The 22,210-nt window shown below is 38.8% G+C and overlaps 1 protein-coding gene across 10 annotated transcripts in view; it reads left to right on the top strand.

The window, feature by feature from the left end:
- Window positions 1-7,626: 7,626 nt before the first annotated feature.
- GRM5 (glutamate metabotropic receptor 5) overlaps window positions 7,627-22,210 on the top strand; it is a 444,875-nt gene continuing 430,291 nt past the window's right edge. For 5 of the 10 annotated variants that reach the window (XR_013994346.1, XM_081064769.1, XM_081064761.1 and 2 more), the window contains exon 1: window positions 7,627-8,005. The gene's annotated coding sequence lies outside the window, so the exon portion shown is untranslated. Of the gene's footprint in view, window positions 8,006-10,058; window positions 10,222-10,340; window positions 10,510-12,411; window positions 12,444-22,210 lie in introns of those variants that run through there. The other 5 variants (XM_081064765.1, XM_081064767.1, XM_081064766.1 and 2 more) reach the window with 5 other exon arrangements.

Below are 22,210 nucleotides of genomic sequence, written 5' to 3'. Positions count from 1 at the left end.
AAGCACAAAATAAAAATAGGAAACTTTGAAAACCACTTGTTTTACAAAGTCATGATAAAAATGCATAGTGTATTAGGGAAAGTCAAGCTAGTAGTGAAGAGATTAGAAAACAGGATAGGGCCTATCGGGACAGAGTCCCAGAGAGCAGTTTCCAGGCTCTTGACCTCAAGTGGAAATGTGCTGGCTCGGGTAGTAGATGGCCATCAGCTGTAACCAGTTAGCCATTAGCCACTAATATAACTGCTGTGACTAAGGTAGCAAGTACAGATTGCGGCTAGCAAGATAGGAGGTTGGTTGGCAGAGAAGCAGACGGTAGATTGTGGCTCCTGCTTCCTGTATCTCCAACCCAGCCACCAGAGACTATAGTGGTATGAACCCCCTTATCTGTGTTCCTTCTTGGCCTTATCATATCCTGTGTTCTTGTGCGGGGAGCAGGACCAGAAACCCCTCATGACAAGGCCAAACAAGGAGGAGGAAGGCCCAGGTGTCATGCTTCAGAGTTTGAATTCTGTCTTACAAGCGTTATAGAAATGTGAGCACACAGTAGTTGATAGATCCATGTATGTAGCACAGCTCAGCATCCCTGCTAAAGCTTGAAGAGATGTAAAAACCAAATATTTAATAACATAAAAAAGTATCAGTTCATAATTTTTCAAGATTCTCTCTTTGCACTGGTTACTACGTAACTTTAAATTATTTTATGGTTTCCTATTTTTCTCTTTTTTTAAATTAAAGTTTATTGGGGTGACAATTGTTAGTAAAGTTACATAGATTTCAGGTGTACAATTCTGTATTACATTATCTATAAATCCCATTGTGTGTTCACCACCCAGAGTCAGTTCTCCTTCCATCACCATGTATTTGATCCCCCTTACCCTCATATTCCCCCACCACCCCCCTTACCCTCTGGTAACCACTAAACTATTGTCTGTGTCTATGAGGTCTTGTTTCTCATTTGTTTGTCTTGTTCTTTTGTTGTTTTTGGTTTATATACCACATATCAGTGAAATCATATGGTTCTCTGCTTTTTCTGTCTGACTTATTTTGCTTAGCGTTATATTCTCAAGATCCATACATGTTGTCACAAATGCTCCTATATCATCTTTCCTTAATGCCGAATAGTATTCCATTGTGTATATATACCACAACTTCTTTATCCATTCATCTATCGAAGGACATTTTGGTTGTTTCCATATCTTGGCCACCGTAAATAACGCTGCAATGAACATTGGAGCACATGTCTTTATGGATAAATGTTTTCAGATTTTTTGGGTAGATACCCAGGAGAGGGATTGCTGGGTCATACAGTAATTCTATTTTTAATTTTTTGAGGGACCTCCACACTGCCTTCCATAGCGGCTGCACCAATCTGCATTCCCACCAACAGTGTATGAGGGTTCCTTTTTCTCCACAGCCTCTCCAACACTGAAATTGAAGAAGACAAGGAAGTAGAAAAATATTCCATGCTCATGGATTGGAAGAATCAACATAGTTAAAATGGCCATATTACCCAAAACAATATACAGATTTAATGCAATCCCCATCAAAATCCCAATGGCATTTAAAAAAAAATAGAACAAAAAACCATCAGATTTGTTTGGAACCACAAAAGACCTCGAATAGCCAAAGCAATCCTAAGAAAAAAGAACATTGCTGGAGGTATCGCACTCCCTGACCTTAGCTTGTACTACAGGGCTAAAATAATCAAAACATCATGGTAACTTTAAATTATTGACTTTAGCTCAATCAACTACTAAGAAAATGAAACAAGGAAAACAACAGAAATATCCTAAATCACTGCAGTGAATATTATAACAGATGCAATGTTAGATTTCAGGTGGTTGAGCTAAGACTCCTTATAATTAAATATATTACGAATAGTTGCTTTATCTATACCATTGAGAGCATAATTGCATTCAGTGCAAAGTTTCTAGGGATGCTATTAAGCAATGATTCCAAGGCTCTGTTGTGAAGGCTATAATTCTCTGTATAACCTTACTCAGTCATTGAAATGCAAAACAGAATGCTGCTGCCATTATATTTAATCTATTTTTGATTATAGATGAAAAAGAAATCACTGCTTTTGCCAAAAGAATTGACTAAGCATTACAACAAGATCATGCCCTGCAATTTACAAAGAGATGAACTTTACCAGACTAGAAGGTGGTTTTCAAATTTCCAAATGTCCAAAAGAGTGGACCTCAAGTCCCCAGCTATATTTCTAGAGTCTCCATACATTATTATTTATATCCAATGTACAGAATGTAAATAACTGGAAATTAAAATAAACTAATCCTCATTGCCATCATTATTATCTTCAAATACAATGTGCTTACCACATTTCAAGGACTGTACAATTGTTTCACACTCATAATTGCTTATCTTAGCAGCAACCCCACTAAATACATACTATTATTTGTGTTTTAGAGAAGGAGAATACGATGTTGTCATGCGGCGCGGCCTGCAGGGTCTCTGGTCCCGCTCCCCACATAAGAACGCAGGATATGGTGAGGTCAAACAGGAACACCCACGGAGCCATAGATGGGGGAGTCATAGATGAGGAAGTCATACCACTATAGTCTCACTGGCAGCATCTGCCTCTCTGCAATCCACTCTTGCTAGCTCACCCACCATCTTCTTGCTAACCCCCATTTTTCTGCTAGTGTAGCCACAGCAGTTATATTAGTGGCCAATGGCTCACTGGTTACAGCTGACAGTCAACTAGCCACAGCTGATGGCCATTCAATCACAGTTGATGACCATTTGCTACTTGAGCCAGAACTTTTCCACGTGAGTCCGAGAGCCTGGAAACCTCACTCCTAACTTTGTCCCCACAGATGTTTCTAGTCAATATGAAAGCAGAATTCAGAGAGGAATTTTCTTTTGTTATTTATGACCCTATTATCCCACATCATTATCAAAATTCTTGCCTACACAACACATAGTATTGGAATAATAGGGCCAGATTGTGAGAGAATATGAGGGAAAAAACCAAACAAACCTTGATTTCCCGGTGATCTCTATAATACTTTTTTAGTTTGCAAAATAACTTTATGTATAACCGTGGAAATTAGGTCTTTTTAAAACTATACTTTTCCCTTTCCACATAAGGAAATAAGGTTTTGAGGATCACTAGCTTGTCCAAGTTCTCTAGTCAAAGAAGAGCAAGGGCCAGTTTTCAAATGTCGAGCTGTTAGGCTTGTAACCCAGCAGGCAGGGCTCAAAGTCTAATTGAATCTGGGAATTCACTCTGGGCTCTCAGGGGAGTTCTTTGCATATTGTGATGACAGGGTTAAGCATGACCAAGAATCACAGTGAGAAGATGAGTATCTCTATTTGCCACATGTGTGCCAAGAGCGCTGGTTGGACAGGGCTTTGTCCTGGAAAACACTGATGGAAGTAGTTGTAGTTTCCCAAGTAGTGAGACAATAAAGCTCTTTTGTTACTGAGTTTTTTACCCAGTATCATGACAAATTGAAAAATTTCCAGGGCCACATTCTAAGTCTGTCTTGACTAGAGGATAGAAATATAAGTGACACCAGACCCATAAATAATAACTTCTTTGAGTTAAATTTCCATGTTTTGCCTGGAATTTGGATTGAAGTTTTATACAATACCATGTAATATGAAACAAGGTTTCTATATTTGCTGTAAAAGTCTTTTTGAAGACATTGAGCTTTTAAGAGCCATTTATATAAGGGTCTGTGTAATAATATTAGCAATTAGTAATAGCAGCAACAACATTTTTTCTAAGAACTGACTCATTTTCTAATATTAGATAATGATAATTAGGTAAAACATTTTCCCTTTTTTGTGTGTTTGCTAGTGAACTCATAACTAAATGTGTTCTGGTAGACCATAGATACTATATTAGTCACAGTAACTTCTGTGTTTGTCACCTCCTCTTTCTTCATTGTTTTCATTTTCTATTTCCAGTGACTTTCATATATAATTGCCTCATTCACATTTAGAAAGTAGGCTGATAAAGTTATTAAATAAAATCAGGTAAATTTATTAAATAAAAACAAGCTCCATTTTGCAGTTGAGCAAACTGAGATATAGTGAAGGTTTTCCAAGCTCTACTTCATCAACACCAATATCTTTTCAGTTTTCAAAACATGGCAAGTGTTCGCCTGTCTCTGAAGTTCCAGCTGTTATTCACTATGCCTGTAACCCCCCTTCCTTTTTTCCCTCCCTCAGGTTAATCATCTTTTCTTACCCCCAACCCACACAACACACAGACGATATCTTTGCAAGTTGACTCTTTTTCATCTTTACCAAATATTACTGTCTCAGAGAGATTTTCTAACTGTCCTAACCAAACAAGATGCTCAGGATCCTTCTCATGCTTTGGTGTTCTTTATAACTTGTTCAATTCTTTACTGTACCTCACACAAGTTACAAGACATGTTAGTTTGTTGTTTGTGTGCCCCTTACTTGAATTTATTCCATTCACCATTGCATCCCCAACACGCAGCCATGCCTGATACATAGTAGTTTGATAAATATCTAATAAATGGCATGAATGAATCAATAAACATATATACACTCATGCATACTTAATAACTATAGGTTTTCTAAAGTCAATACTGTATTTATTTTATTCACCATTCTGTTGCAGTCCTTGTATTGTAACTGGCAGAGAGAGAGAGAAGGAGAGAGAGAGAGAGAGAGAGAGAGAGAGAGAGAGAGAGAGAGAGAGAGAGAGAGAGAGAGATGTTTGATGAGTATTTATTAAGTGAATGAAAATATATTCCCTCAGAGAAATTATTTCAAAAGCCATTTATAATCTGTTATTTGATGGGTTCAGATAACCACAGAGTTGCAAAACATTTAGAATTGCAATAATCCTTCTGGACTCTAGAATATGAGCTAGCTAAGTTTAAGAAGCACAAATGGAAAAACTGAATGTAAGAGGTGGGTAAGTTGTTTCCGGGTTGGAAAGAAGTGTTGTCTTTCTGTAGTCTTGCAAACCATCTATAAATATTCACATGATTTACTGTCAGTGATTGCAAATAGGAAAATGAAGGTCAACATGGAACGTGTATACCTCTCTGTTCCTAAGTATTTATTTAAACATTCAAACATATTTATTGAGTAGTTTCTATGTGCCAGAATTTTCTTCTGATTATTGAGAATATATCGGTAAAACAAACAAAAATTCCTTTCCTTGAGTTTACATTGTAATGAGAGGGAAGGGAAGAGACAGACAATAAATAATAATTATAACAAATTAATAAATGATATAGTATATTAGACTGTATTAAGAGATAACGGGGCAAAATAGAGTTGTATAAAGGGGATCAAGAAGAGTACTGAGATCATGAGGTGTAGTAGTTTACAGTAGGGTGGTCTGGGAAGGCCTCATTAGGGAGGTAAGATTTTAGCAAAGAGTTTAAGGAGAGAAGTTAGCCCAATGGTTATGTGGGAATAGAGCATTCCAAGCAGAAGAAATAGCTAATGCAAAGACCATTAAATTGAAGCATGTCAAGCATGTTTAAGAAATAGCAAGAGAGTCTTTGTGGCTGGAGTAGAAGGAGCAAAGGGGGAAAGTACTAAGAAATGAGGTCAGAAAGGTAATGGGGTGGAGACAGATCATGACGCGTAATAGGAAAGACTTGGGCTTTGACTGAGTGAAATGGAAAGTTACTGCAGGGTTTTGGTTTAAGTTAACTTCTTTCAAAGTACATGCTGGCTGCTGTATTGAATATAACCTGTAAAGAAAAAGTAAAGAAGCTGAAAGACTTGTTGGAAGCTATTGGCGTAACCAGGAAGAAGATGATGGTGGCTCGATTCAACATGGTATCTGTGAAAGTGGTTAGAAGAGGTAGGATTCTGGAGATATTTCGAAGGTACAGCCAAGAGGATGTCCTGACAAATAGTCATGTGTGAGAGAAAGAGGAATTGATGAAAATTCCAAATTTTAAACTAATCAATTATAAATATAAATGACTTTTTTCATTCATTTTTACTATTCTATACAAGAATTACAATATTTTGCTTATTGATAGCTCATCCTAAGGCAAAAGTCATACCATTGAGCAATTTACAATTAGTACTTATTTTGGGAACTTAAAACATCATTTCTATACTCCTTTTAATTTTACCTAATTCAGCACTTTACAGTTATGAGGTAAAGCAATATTGTAAAATGTCACTGAACAATTTAAGATTACATAATTTTGTTTTTCTTATCTGAAAATATCACTACTGTTCAACATTGGGGATGTCCTTTGCATTTTAGCTTTTAGAGCACAGGAAGTATCTTGGTAAACAATAAATTACCTTTATGGAGTGCTTTATCATTTCTGACAGGCTTTGACATGTCTTATCTCATCCAAGCTTCTCCATAACCCTAGGAGACAGCAGGGAACAAAATACTTGTAGGAAATTGAAGAGTTTAAGTGACTGAGCATCCACCATTAGAACACTTTATAATTGAGCTCAACTCACACATGTTGTGTACTTTGAGCCCATTCCAAATGATGAAGAAGGATGAGCAACTCGGTGTGTCCTATGCTCACTCAAAGCTAAGTGTCCCAGACAAGGATCAAATCTATGACCTCAGACTCAATGCCAATGCTCCAGCAAATTGGGCTAGCAAACCATTATACATATCAGACTTAATTACATCTCCAGAATCACCTGGTCGTTAGTTCCTATTAATTTTCCTCAGAACGCTCTCACCTTTGTGTGTGTGTGTGTGTGTGTGTGTGTGTGTGTGTGTATTTTCTCATTTATACCATCTTTCTCATCTTTCTTATTCAGGAAGATCAACCACAACTTTTCTGGCCTCTCTACGAAGTACTAAAGCTTGCTTTGTGGGTTGCAATCAAATAATTTCAAAAATGAATGCTACCATCAGAGTACACATAAAAATGTGCCATTGTAATAATCAACAAGGTGGTAGATACATATCTTGTTCCTCTTTCTTGTTGAATCCTGAAGTTATCACGGAACTTGCCTTGTTTTCAAGGGTCTCGTGGGAAAGGTACATTAGTAGTTTATGTATCAGGACCAACCCCCTCGACTTCAGTGTCTTCATTTTTAATATTTCATCCAATTGCTGCAATATTTGGCTCCCAAAATTCAGCTAAGGAAATATAATGGGAATTATCGTATCACTACAATGTCTTTCTTTTCTTTAAATTAAGTCATGCAATTAATTTACATCAATCTCTTTTGCAGAAACAGAAATTAAGTGCTTTGGGAACTGAAAGATAACCTGAACATTTTTTTTTTTTTTTTACAGTCTTGGTGAGTTATAGGAATGATGGGGGAAGGGAAGCAAAGTCATCGGAGGAAGTAAACGATATTTAACTGCCATGAAGGAAGAAATTTTAATGGATGTAGAAAGAATCATTTGTAAGAAGGGCAGACATGCAAAATGGCATTATTAATAAGTGATACCATTAAAGAGACCGTGCTTTCTAACCACTCTCACCTCTGAATCGTTTTGGGGTTCCCTGACTTCCTGGTTCTCCCTCCCCTCCAGCAGTGACGCCCCTTTTCCCAATCACTTAAGTGCCATCGTCAGAGAGAAGCTTATTATCTACCTGCTCCCCCAGCTGCTCTGAGTGACATACCACCCACGCCTCCCCACACAGCTCTCGGCTTTCGGCGGCTCCAGGAGGGAAGCTGAGGAGCTGCAGAGGGAGCCTGAGGCTATCCTCCTCAGTACCCCGAGACTATGAAGCTTCGGGACACTTGTCACCCACCGAGCCGGTCCCCTGGTGGGGCGCCCGCCCCCCGCCGCGCGCTGCAGGAGTAGGAGCCAGCCCCGCGCCGCGCTTCCAGCTGCGGCTGCCAGAGTGCGGCACGTGCTCCCAGCGCTGGCGCGGGAGAGCGAGCGCCACCGCCGCGGGCCCGGAGCCGCTCTGCCTACTGCTCCCGCTGCCTCCCTCGCCGCCACTAGCGCTCCGGCTGCAGCCAAGGCCGCTACGGGAGCGCAGGAAGCCCGCGAGGAGCGGCTGGCTGGGGGCGCCCGGCTCAGGGCGCGCACCTGGTAAGCACGGCGCGTTTTCCTTTCTTTCAGCTCTAGAATCAACACGCATGTAGGGATACCGCCGGAGCCCCTCCCCCAGCACAAGGCTGGAGAGCATTCCGGCAAGGGGCGGGAGCTTGAGCCAAGGGACCCAGGAGGGCAGGTGGTGGGCAGGTGGAGAACTGGTGGAGCCAGGGACGCTGCGAGGTCCTGCAAGTTTAGAAAAGTCACCCTGCAAGGACATGTGCTGTGTGAATCAGACATGAATTTCTAGTCAGAAGACCAGGCTACAACGGCATCGCTCCAATGAAAGGTTTAGGAAGATCATTTTGCTTTTACTTGCATAAGTGAGGGATTTAAGTGGGCTCGTTTCCATAGAAAACGAACTAAAAAAAAAAAAAAAAAATCAGAGATCTGAGCCAAAGGAGGTGTTTGCACCTCTCTCTCTCTCTCTCTCTCTCTCTCTCTCTCTCTCTCTCTCTCTCTCTCTCTCTCTCTCTCTCTCTCTCCCAGGCATGTGCACAAGGGGTGCATTTATGAAGGGAGAGGGCTTCTCTCTATTCGAGGTCATTAGGTGTTTGGGGAGCTATAAAAGCATCTGCTGTTGCTTCACCCGAAAAAGAGGCAGCAAAAGAAGGGACCGTGGTGGGTATGAATGCCAGTGTTCCATTTCTAATATGACACTTCCATGACTACACGAACAGGAAGGAGAGGTTTTCTAGAACAGGGGCCATTTTAAGGGGGTACACATGCCACTCTGGACCTATAGGCTCAAGTTCATGTCCTCCCACTGGGGCTAGGAAGACATCTTTAGGTTCCTTTATGGAACTTTGGCAAAGGATGAGGTTAGAGTAAGGAATGTGAGGAGAGAGAGGGAAGAGAAGGGAACTGAATATGACTGAATGGGCTGTGCGGGGAGGTAAAAGGAGCAGGAGCCTGGAAGTCAGGCTTGGCATCACTGTGTTCATTAAGTTCCACCCTGGTAGTCCCTGGGTTGGTCTCTAGGGAAATGTGTGACCTTGAACAAGTTCCTTAACCTCTGTGTATTCAGTTTCTCCATCTGAAAAATGTAGAGGTTCTTCTGTGTTTTGGGACACTAAGGTCCCATGCAATAGTGTCTGTGATTGTATGGGTTTGAGGATCTGCATACAAGGATGGAGGAGAACCCAGAAAATCCAGAGAAAGGAAGCTTCAGGGCGTTTTTCCTCAAAGTAGCAAAGGCATTTGCAGGCTCCTGGCTGTCCTGTTGTTGTAATGCATGCTGAGAGGTCTGTAGAAATGGGCAACAAGACAATCAGAAACCCAGGCTATGGCCATGGGAACCGGAGTTCCTGAGTGCCATGTAGAGAGAGAGGTTCAGATCCATGGAGCCTAAAGTCACATGCTTTTCTTAAGGTAGCAATTATAGGAGAGTTGGTCGCAAGCTATGAAGTTCTTTCAATCTGAGCATTTGGGAAATAATCTGGAATTGATTCTAACACACACACACACACACACACACACACACACACACAATGAATGGCATCCCATTTGAAAGCTTGGGCACTCAGGATGGCAGGAAGAAGGTTTTAGAGTGAGATCTGAGACTACTGTAATCTGGGCAGAGGGGTTAGGAGGGAGAAGGGAATGGATAACCTTCCTGAGACTAGGGTTCCTAGATTCCTAGGAGGCAACTGGCATCTGTCCAGTGTCCTTGCCATCTCTGCCACTTGTCTGAAGAAGGCACAGGTATCACTTCCCCCTCAATACAAGCTCATTCTTAGAACTTAGGGATCTTCCTTCCAGGTGCTGAGATATGAAGGTGCACGTAGGAAAACGGAAGTCCTAGGGGTGCTTCCTGCAATCCCCCACCATGTGAGCATCTGGTGCGGAGCTGGTTTACCTATCCAGACTGACCCACAGTCTGTGTTCCTAAAGGAACTCACTGTGCCACTTGGTGGCACCAAAAAGTTGCGCTGAGAACTCTGTTCTCTATAAATACAAACTACCACCCCTCCCGCCTCCGCACTCTCCCCTTCCCCCCTTCTCCCCTTTCTCAGTAGCAGGGAGATTGCTGCACAAGCCGCCCTCAGCTCTGCTGTTCTTCGAGCACTGAGAGCAGGAGATGAGCTTAAGATCATCTTGGGGGGTAGCCCAGGACTGGAGAGGCCGGCTCTGCCCAGCTGATCCACACAGCCCAACTTTAAGGGGGGCTAGCTAGACCGTGTCTCACTGCCCGCTGCGCGGCCAACAGGGGGGTAAGCTTGCTAAGCGTCTGTGTGCCTAAGTGTCCCTGGCTGGGAAGGATGTAGGAGCTCTCAGCTTGCTGGGTAGCTCACAGTTTGGTTTGGGGAGGGGGATGAAGGTGAGGTGGAGCAGGGGGTGGACAGAACCTTCAGATTGAAGTCTGCTCCATTTGCTGGTGGCCTTAATTAAACCTGTTGGGAGTAAAAGCGAGAGCAATGGGTAAAGGAAGGAACAGCTGCCAAGGTTCAGAAAGGGACTCTGCATGCCTTCAGATCCGAGTTCCCGCTCCCTAAAGCCAGGTACGTGTGTTTAGAATGCAGACTGTGCTTCCCCAAACCACCCAAGGGCTCAGAATTGAGAGAAGAACAGGTAGAGAGGGAAAGGAAGGAGAGTTGCTTCCCAATAGCTCGGTTAGCTGCCGCGACCCGGGCTCTTGCTACAGGAAGAGGGGGACAGCGGGTGGTGCTGAAAGCACAGCTCTTTCAAACAGGCTAGCTAGCCTCTTTCTAAACCTCAGTCTGCGCCCTCCCGCTCTTTATTTCTTCCCCTTCTAACACAAAGCCTGCTAGTTTCCCCAGAGCGGCATCATGAGCAGCATGGTGAGGAGGGAGTCCAGGAAACAGTGACTTGGGAAAAGAACCCAGGGAAGGCCCGCGAGCTAGCTGGTGACCAGAGCCTAACCTGCACTTGGGACCTCACCCATGTACTTGAAAAGTCTACCTGGGGGTTCTTGGAACTGGTGCTGGAATTTCCCACTGCCCGCATTTCCCTCCAGAGCAGGTGCTGTGGGGAAGGGAAATTGAGGCAAGGTTAAGGAGCACTTGTGCTTATTTAGGCACAATCTTGGTACTGCCTCAGCTGAACTGTAAGCTTGAGCAGCCAGGCAGATAGATTCTCCAACATTTTACATCCCGCTAAGAAATTAACACAGGCCAGTGGGAAGGCAGAGTCTCCCTCCCACCTTCTCCTTCATTCCCCACATGTGGTTTTGTTGTTCTGAGTCCCTAGAGACTGAGCTAGAGCTAATCTGTAACCTTAATGCTGGCTGTTGGCCATTTGAGGCAGCCAAGGGAGCACTGCCTTGTAGTTCGCGCAGCCCCTTTCCCAAGTGGGCATAAGTCATGGTTTTCTGTGGAATCCTCTTAGTTATACAGCATTCTAGACATTCCTTTGAGTATTGCAGTGTTCAGGAATGCCACCTCTTGTCAGGTGTGCTTTACGCTCCTCATTTCCCTCATGGATCACAGGGAATTTTCTCCCTGAATTTCTCTCTTATAGCCACATAATTACACATTTAAGAATCAGTTGTGACTATTTCTGTCCTCTGTGGATGTTGATTTCTGTTTCAAGGGATCTTTGGTTGGGGACTTGAAAATACTGTTTTCTGAACTCATCAGGTTACTGCACATCCTACAAAGTCTCCAGCCTCCTCCAGTGGAAACCTTTTCAGCACTCTGGACAGATCCTTCAAGGTTTCTTAGGAGAAGAATGAGGATAGAATACTTTCTGTGTAACTGCGTCTTTTAAGAGAAAAACATTTTCTGGTCATTCACACTCTATTTGACAAAATATACAATCTAGGTATTTTCATTGCCCCGTCCCCAGATTTCTACTATCACGTGGTGATATGTGGGTAATGGGCTATGTTCAAAGAGAAACGGAACTCTTCAGTGTTCATTTATTAAAGGGCATATTGAGGTTGTTTGAAGAAGGGAGTGACTAATCCTAGTACTTCCCCAGTTCTTCACTTTACTTCCAGAGGTAGACACAGGCCTCTATCATCACTTCATAGTACACATTATTGACATGTTGACAAACATCAAGGTGAAAATGGAAAAATTCACTCATACATACTATGTCCAACCATCACAAAATATACAGACTTTGGGAATATTTCAGTAACTGTATACAAATTTCAGTTTTTACTCTGATTATTGACATTGTTATGTTTCCTGATTCAACAGTTTGTTTCAAACATACTTTCATGGCTGAAGGATTTTAATAATTCTTATTTTCTTTGTTTTGTTTTTCAAAACACAGTGAAGATTTTATAGGAGTCTTTATTTTATGGAATTGTCAGAGAATTTTAGATGGAAAAATTAAATGCCAATGAAAGATAGGTGAAATTGCAGGCAAAAACATATGAGATAAAGTTAATCATCAAAAATATTGTACTTTTTTTGTACACCATTTTCTCCCAGGCTTTCTATCTTTATTGGAAGAAGAGACACATGTAAGTATTTCTCCTTGTACTTTTTGTTGTATTATTTTAATAGATATAAAGTGTATAGAGTACAAACTAACTTCTATTTTATGAATAGATGTCTTGATACATATTAATATGTGCTAAAGCTAATCAGTCTGCTTGGAGTTTAGATACACTGAAGGTGTATTACTACAAACCAGGCGCATCCTACTATTTAGAAATAGGTGTTATTTTTAATATTCAGAAAGATATTAATCCTACTCCTGAAGCATCATTTCCTTATCATTTTCAATAATGAGTGGATCTCAGTAGAACATAAGAAGATAGGAGCACCAAAAGAATATTTTTTAGTTTATGATGTACTTGCACAACCCAAGAAAAAAATTTAAATATCGATTTTGAATTTTCAACTATTTGTAAATGAGACAAGGTCTTCTTGACATTCCTCTATCTCAGTTGGTTAAAATGCAGTTTTAAACTAAATTATGTATAGGCTTGCTTTCATTTCCTTTGAATTCACAGAGAAGAGAAAAGAAGTCTAGATTTTACTGGTTCCAATCTTGTTTCAATTATATGTACCTTTAGTCAGAAGGGGAACAAAGTAAAAGGCTTGGTGCAGGCTCATCGCTGTTCTAATAACTACCATTTATTGAGCACATCAGGCACCATGCCAAGCATTAGATATATTATTTAATCCTCATAACAATCATACGAGGCAATATTTATTCTTACTTTTCTATTTTCAAACAAAGTTCCCCCCTTCCTATGACACATAACAAAGAAATGAAAATACACACAAATACACACACTCATACACACACACACACACACACACACACACACATACTGGGGGTGCCAAAAACATGTATACACGTTTTAAGAGATGTTATTTATGCTCAGACAGTGGTTTGCTGTAATCAGAAGTGCCTGGACGCTGGTGGTAACCACTTTGAGCACCTCCTGTAATTGCAGAAGTCAAATGCAACTTGTATTCATCTTTTGTTATCAGTATATTTTGAGTATTACAATTTTGATACAGCTTTCCTTTTTTTAAAATGTGTATACTTTTTTGGCAAATGACACTGTGTGTGTGTGTGTTTGTGTGTATGATTTTTTTGAAAATCAAACACTCAAACTTACCTGATTCCATTCCATTAGTAACTTTAATTAATGTATGTTGTGTTTGAGTATCATGGAATTGTCTCATTGTGCTGTCCAGTGAGTTGTGGTATGGTTGGGAGTGCAGACCCTTGCACAAGATTGCCTAAGTTTGAATCTTAGTTATGTGACTTTAGGCAAATTACTTAACATCCCTCTGTCTCTGTTTCCTCACTTTTAAGATGGGGAACAGGTTGTAACAAGCCTCAATAAGTGATTTTGATGAATTAATTGCACACATATCAGTAAAGTGCCAGACCTTCAGTGGACAGTATAGAAATGCTAGTTACGGCTATTGATTCCATCCAGGCCTTTGAATATCAAATGTTTCTTAGGTTTTCCATAGTATTTAATTTTAATCTTCTCAACAACCCTATGTTAGTACATAATTGCTTTCTCAAATATCTTCTCTTATTTTCGTCTTATTTTGAAAACTTAAAGGAAAGACTTAGATCCAAAAATGTATTTTATGTATTAATAGATATAATTCTGTTTGTGTGATAAAGACACCAGACCTAAGAATTATTCCCTAATTATTAGTTTTCACAATAACTCTAATTATAGGCTACTGACTGTAAACTTTCGAGCATAAACGTTCTGAGGAAAATTAAAAGCTCATAGTCATAATGGCATTAGTGAGTATTGCAATAATAATGTAGCCTATTTACATTCATAATATTTACAGAGGAATAATGGGAAAATATATTTAAAAATCACTTTGCCTTAATACATGGTAATGTAGTAGAACCTTTTAAAGACCCAGAAGAAAAATAAATACTATAATGTTATATTACTTTTTAAGAAAGAAAAGTGATACTTTGAAAAACTAATGTATTAATTACTATATAAAATTGTTCTTGTTAAAATTATAAGGAATTTAGCATTTCATATTCAAAGTAGGCTTTGGAATAGTGAAGTATATCATAGGTACGCTCCCCACATTCATTTATTTTAATTTGTGGATACTCAGAACTATGCTTATTTAATGTAAGGCAATATCATCCTGGACACTCACAGTTTAATCTGTATTTCTCCAGTTGAAATTACAAACTTCAAAACAAGATAAAGCAGCCAGAAACAAGTTACAAACTAAAGGAGAAATATGACAACCCTATTCCAAACGATTTTCCTTAGAGTTGTTAGGATATTTTATGAAAAGGCTTTGTGGGGCTGACATATCCAAATGACTCGCTCTTAGCTGTGTTCTTTTTTTCATGATTATGTAGATCTTGCCGGGATGAGTTTCATGTAAATCAGCGGTTTTCTAGTAGGGATGACTTTGACCTGCAGGGGACATTTGACAATCTGGGGACATTATTATTCATCACAAGTAGAGGTGGTATGTGCTATTTGCATCTAGAGACAGGGTATGCTGCTAACGGGCCTATAACGCATGGCACAGCAGCCCTTCCCCCAACCCCCATAACCCTGATCTAAATGATTCTAGGAAACAGAGTTACCTATATTTTTTTGGTTTGTTTGTATGGCTTCTAAATGTAGCTGATTAGTATTTCATAAGAACTGGATGGAAAGCAGAGTCTCCTGAGTGTTTCCTAATCAATACATAAAGTTTAACCAAATAACCCATTTGGTCCTATGGGAGACATTATTATCTGATTATGTTGAGTGTACGCTTTGGAGCCAAGAGAGTTAGGTCCGTGTCCTGACTCCACCATTTATTATAGATATGAAACTTCTGGAAACATTCTTTACCTCTAAAGCTCAGTTTCTAGAGCTATTTCATGTAAGTAGTAATCATACCTACCTCACAGGGTCGTTGTGAGACTTACATTAAAATAGTGCTTATACAGTACATTATTTAGCACAAAGTAAGCACTCACTAAGTATTACTTGTTAATAAGTAACTAGAGATCGAGTTAGAAATGCAAAACAACATTTTCAAGCACCTGATGATAGTTAATATAAATATGCACAGTAATGCTTTACAGTCTTTAGAGGTATGCCATAAATAATAAGAGAGCAGATGAAAGCGGCAAAATGGGGAAAAGGCTACAATCCCTGCTTGATAATTAAATTGAGACTAGTCAACAGTGGATTTCATCATTTCTATTGCTTTACTGTAGAAAGCTGTTTCAGGTCTTCATGAACTACTAAACTGGTATTTTTAAGGATTTGCAATGATTTAGGGAGCTTTATTCCACAGCACCTTTTAATTAATGCATGTTTTAAGGGGGTTTCAATGAAAATATGGCATACTTTTTGTCCTGTATGAAACAGAGGGGGTGCTGGACTTTCTTATGTTTACAAGATCACAGATGTGTGCTTGAGATGGCTACAACAATGGAGCCTCCCTTAGATGACAAAGCTCTCGATTTCGTTATACGTCCGAATGTCTCTTATCCGTGGGATGCACTTGTTTACAGGAAAATATATCAAAGGTATTTATGGCATATGCAATATTGACACCCCTCTGTATGAGGAGGCTATTTCTCAGGCAGAAGGAATCAGTTTCGTGTTGATGTCCTGAGCTGTGTGATTTGCTTGTGTGGGGATTAAGTTATATAAGAGACATCTGTGCCAGAAAGAGGGTCATCATCTGAGAAGACTGTTGAAAATAAAAGACAATGTGAGCTGGGAATCTGCTTACAACGTAAGTTGTAACATAGGGGAAATTCTGCCCAGCCATATTTTTTCCTTCATACTCATTTAGTATACGATATGAGGTTGTATGATTACCCGAGACAAAATACTTTTATGCATATTGAATATATGTCAATGATTTTCTATCATGGGGTAATGATTAATTTTGTTGTGCTATGAACCCAGAAATATTTGAATAAAGCAGTCTAGTACTTTTGAAAATAGAACCCTGAACTAATATATAAGTTGCCCTATTTATGTAAACTCTCATCATTTGCCAATTTTGATTGATTAAAGATCTCCATATTATTAGCATATAGATAGATAATATTCAAAGGCTTTTCTCCAATCATTGTATTAGTTAATTCCTGCCAGTTATCTATAGCAAGCACCTGCTTGTTTGCTACCAACATATAACCACCAGCACCTCAGAGTAATAACCTAAGGCACATAATTTATTCTTTTGGGGACTCTGTTTCCTGGTATATGAAATGGGGATAATCAGACTTTCTTAGTAGTAATTTTGTTCTAGGTTGAAATGGGATTCATAATGGAAAAAGACTACGTACACTGAAAATAAAGTAATATGGTGTTATTATCACCCGTCTTTTTTCCTACCAGACCCTTGTTAAATGAATGAATGAAGTTCCTGGTGAGATAGCTAAGGAGAAAGAGCCTCACCCATGAACTTGTATAGAAGCAAGAGAGAACAGGTCCTCATGGAAAGGACGTTGTGTGGTACCCAGAATTGATGAGGTTAAGGAGATCAGACTGAGAGTAAAATTAGTGCCATCGTTTAAAATCTAAATTGATAGATTATAAAATGTGGAAACATTTATGCCAGCAATATTATGCATTTGTCATACAGAAATACTTTCAAAAATAAGTAAAGTGCACATTGTTTCCAATAGTAAGAAAACCGATAATAAATCTGAATATCTAGCAATAGTGGATAATTAAATAAATTTTGGTGTACTCATATAATTGAATACTATGCAATTGAGTAAAAGAAATAGATTTTTCTAAGTGTGAATCTTGGCTCTGCTACTCACTTACTTTGGAATCTTCGCCAAACCATTCTCTCTCTCTGAGTCTCAGATCCTCTATCTGTAAAATATGCATAACATTATTTACCCTATAGCTTTTTAATGATAATTAAATACATTTCATAGTCATGACTAAGCATAGGGCTTTACACATGGTAAGTTCTCTGTTTATTTTAATTATTGTTCTTATTGTCATCATCATCCAAATGAGCTCATATGGGAAAAATCTTTACAACACATTATATAGAGAAGAATTAAAATGTATTTTGAGAGATTTCATCATAATATGCCATTGAAATAAAACAAATCGGTATAAAAGATTCTATGCTTTGTAGATCGTAGAAGAGCAGATGCTAAGTTGTAGCATGTGATTAAACCTGGGTTTTGGGGTCACTGTTGCTGGGTTCTGGTCCAGGCCTGTTAAAACTCATTTTATCCCTGTGGAGTTCAATTAAACAGAATCATCTACAGGCCTCCCTCTAGTTCTATGATGATCTTTCCCTTAATAGGATGGAAAGCCGTGGGGAACAATAAAGGCTTCTCCTCCCTTTATGGGGATAATCCTCTGCCCCTGCTTTTCTTTTTGAAGTCCTTTGCTACCTGGACAAATTGCACAGAGGGAGTTTTGTTATTCATTTTTCAATTTCCCATGATAGGGCAGGGGTACTAGCTTAGAACCTCAGTCAGTTTTTTAGCAGAAGCCAAGCGTAAGCAATTTACTTTATTAGTTCATTCAGCAGAATTTATTAAACATCTATTTTGTGCAAAGATTTTACCAGGTGCCGTGTATGGCACACGTGTAACCTTTAAGGGTTTTGAAGTCTGTTGGAAGGCAAACTATTGTATAAATAGCTATAATTTTAGCTTAGTAATAAATATCATAAGAAAGTATGGATAAAATACCATGTGAGTACAGACAATAGAGAAAATGCTGCAAGTTGAGGGATCTGGGAATAAGGGTCTATTTAAAAATATTATCTCATTTATTCATCATTGAAACTTTTTAAGGTAGGTACTATTCTCATTCCAGTTAAGTTCACAGATGCTAAGTGACTAAGGGCACACAGCCAACAAATGGCAGTCCCAAGATTCAAACCCATCTACTTGACTCCAAGCCCATGCTTTTAAAAACTGCCATAAAGGCCTTTGAAATAAAAGCATATCAGGGATCAGAAGCAGAATGAACAACACCATTGGTGAAAAAAGATGTAGACAGCTGGAGGAGACACAGGTTTAACTTAACTAGCAGACGCCCAAGCAAGGACAAATTGAGGGGAGATGAGGCCACTAGAAAGACAGGCAATTTAGAAAGCAGATTTCTCAGTTCCGTACTTTAAAAAAAATCACAAATAATAAATATACTTTGATTGTAAATTTAGAAATTTAGAAGACACAGATAAAGGCAAAGAAGAAATATAAAATGATGCATATTTCCACCACCCAGAGAACACCCTGTTAATGTCAGTGTGTATGTTTCTGGGGTTTGTGTATGCATGTACACACACTCATAATATATTTTTTGTGAAAATAAAACCATACCTGCTTTTTATTTTTGCTTATTATAATACGAATACTTCACATTTCATCCCACTTGACACTTCACAAGAGAAAGTTTCTGTTCAAAATATTTTGCAGTCACCTTTGATAATTTCTCCTTATCTCTGGGAATTTAAATATTGAAATAATTACCGTGGGATTCAGTCTCAGAACTGGTTTGTTTTCTATTTCCACTTCCTAAGTGATTTCATCCAGTTCATAGTATACAAAAAACAAACAAACAAACAAAAAATCTTTATACTGATGGCTCTTCCACCCAGTTGCTAATTATTACATATCTATTTTTGAATTTCCTTTTTTTTAATTAAAGTTTATTGTGGTGACAATGGTTAGTAAAGTTACATAGTTTCAAGTGTACAATTCTGTAATACATCATCTATATATCACATCTTGTGTTCGCCACCCAGAGTCAGTTCTCCTTCCATCACCATATATTTGATCCCGTTTATCCTCATCTACCACCCTCGTCTCCCTTACCCTCTGGTAACCACTAAACTATTGTCTGTGTCTATGAGTTTTTGTTTCTTCACTTGTTTGTCTTGCTCCTTTGTTGTTTTCAGTTTTATATACCACATACAAGTGAAATCATACGGTCCTTGACTTTTTCTGTCTGACTTATTTCACTTAGCATAATAATATCAAGATCCATGTTGTCATTCTAACATGAATCTAAAAGTTGATATATCAAAACTGAATTTCTGTTATCTCCACCCAAATCTGCTCCTCCAGTTTTCCCACCTCAGTTAATGTGACATGACTTTTGTTTGCTCAGGCTACAAAACTTAGCATCCTCACTGTTTCTTCTCTTTCCTTCACATCTCAAGTCAGGTCTCAAAGCTGTATCTTTCACTCGTCTTCAAGATAATATTCAGAATTCTACCAGTTCTCACCACCAATACTACCATCGCCCTGATCCAAGCCACTGGCATCTCTCCCTCTTGAATTATGGCCGTAGTTTCCTAAGTGCTCTCTTGGTTCTGCCTTTGTACCCTTATTCTTTTTGAAATGTCGGTCAATATGTGTCCCTCTGCTATTGAAAACTCTTCCAGAAAATCACTCCCACATAACGCTAAAGCCAAAGTCTTTTTAAAGTCCAGAATGACTCAACATCCTCCTCCTGTCTCTCAAGGCTCACTTCTTCCTTTCTCCCCATTTTTACTTCATTGCTGTCACACTAGCCGCTCCCTTGCTGCTCCTCAATGGACTAAGCATATATCTGCCTCAGGGACTTTGCATTTGATTTTACCTTTACCTGGAATGTAAGGGAATGACTCATTCCCTTACTTCTTTTAGGTATTTACCCAAATTGTACTTTTACAGTTTATATTTCCTTGGCTACATTATTAAAAATTTCCTAGGTCTCTGACACTTTATAGCTTTCTTCTCTGCCTTACTGTTTCTCTTTAGCCCTTGTTACTGTATAGCACATAATATTTTACTTCCCTATCCTATTTATTGCCTGTTAACCCCTCTCAAATTACAGGCCCTATGAGGGCATGCATTTATGTCTGCTTAGTCCATAACTGGGTCCCCACGGCCTAGAATAATGCTTGGTAAAGAACAGTTACTTGATCAATACTTATTGGACAAATGAGTGATGCTGCTAGAGCTAGTATAATATATACCCTACTGGTCTATTTGGGATTTATGCTCTCTTAATTTCTTGTATTTGGGGAGCACATAAAATGCCTTGTTTAACCTTATAATAAGCTGAGTTGTAGCACAATTCTGTCAAATTTCTAAGTCATAATTTATTTCAAAATATACTTTCTAGGTAGTTGAGCTTCATAGCTCAGCTAATATCAATAAAATATAATCACGGTGTTTATCCAGTACAGATTATGAAACAGTCATTGCATTATAATCTGGTGGGCCATGATCTAGTAGGTGACCCCAGGGCAATGTAAGCACATTTGTACTCGATAATCATACATATTTGTACCATCTGTGTGCTGAATCATCTCTTGTACTGGAATGTTTTTCACCCACTAGTTTTCAAGGAAATGCCTGTAAGATTCTATATCCCTAGGAAGTTCAAACTGTGTTTGGATAGGCTCTTTCATTTTCTATGGACTTTGGAAATACCTCTCTTGAAGGAAGCAGCAGTAAGGCATCATGGGATAGCAAAAACATCATGTTATGGAATAACTAGGCATAGACAAAAATTCCAGCTCCATCACTTTCTAAGTGATTGGCTATTTTTTAACTTATCAAAGCCCACCATGTCATTTGTAAAATAGAAATAACAAAATAATACCTATATCTCAGATTGTTATGAGGATTATTGAAACCCACACGCCCCAAACATGGAGACACACCTACACACAGACATAGATATACAATGTGCATAGAACATTTCTTTATTTACACTTGGTCTCCAAATGATTGTATTCATCCAAAGAGTTCATACATTGGTGACCCTCAGTTTCAATCTCTAATCCCAAATGGTCCTCTAGGTCCAGCCTTACGTATCCACCTTCCTGTTTGACACATGTACCTGGATAATTTAAAAACGTCTCAAGTTTAACATGTTCAAGAGAAAATTATGTTTTCCTCTGCCCACTCTGTTTCTGTACCAGTATATTCCATCTCTTTTAATGCTACCAAAATACACTAAGTTCTAGATTTCAACCCTAGGAGTAGATCCTGATTCCTCTCGACCTTACTACCTACATCCAGTCCATCAGTAAGTCCAATTGATTCTACTTCCAAAATATATCTGATTGTGTCTACTTCTCTCCATATCTACTTTCACCAATGATAGACAAGCCACAATCATCCTTACCTAGATCATTATATGTCTTGTAATTAGATTTCTCCAGTCTATTATCCAGAACAATGAGCTACTAGAGCAATTTTTCTAAGATTCAATTGTGCCATTATTTGTTTACATTTCCTCAGTGTCTTTCTGTTGCACTTAAATTTTAAGATTGTACAATCCAAATTAAATTTTAAGAGCCTACGAGATTCTACGTGATCTGACTTTTTTATACCTTTCCAACCTTGTCTTTTACCACTGTCCCTTCCATTCTTTATGCCTTAGCCACACGTTTCACTTGACTTTTTTTTTAATCCTTCATTTTATTGTTCTTTGCATTCATCAGGTTCCAGTTAAAGTCACCTTTGGAGTGCTGATCTGTCAGCCTCACGACTATAGGGAACATGTATTCTCTCTTGAGTACTTAATTCCCAGAAGACAATCATAGCATAGACATGACATATACATATATATGTCATATATATATGTATATGTCATATATATGTATATGTCATATATATATATGTGTATATATATATATATATATATATATATATATATATATATGTAAAAGAATAAATGCCTGGTGCATGATTGGTGCAATGAAAGATAATGGTTATTATCAATATACATCATTGTACTTCTTTGTTACTTCAGCCTCTCCCATTCAATAG

The sequence above is a fragment of the Rhinolophus hipposideros genome (assembly GCF_964194185.1).
Source record: "Rhinolophus hipposideros genome assembly, chromosome: 10".
Taxonomy (NCBI): Eukaryota; Metazoa; Chordata; class Mammalia; order Chiroptera; family Rhinolophidae; genus Rhinolophus; species Rhinolophus hipposideros.
The sequence above is the reverse complement of the archived record's forward strand: the minus strand, read 5'-3'. Positions and strand labels throughout refer to the sequence as shown.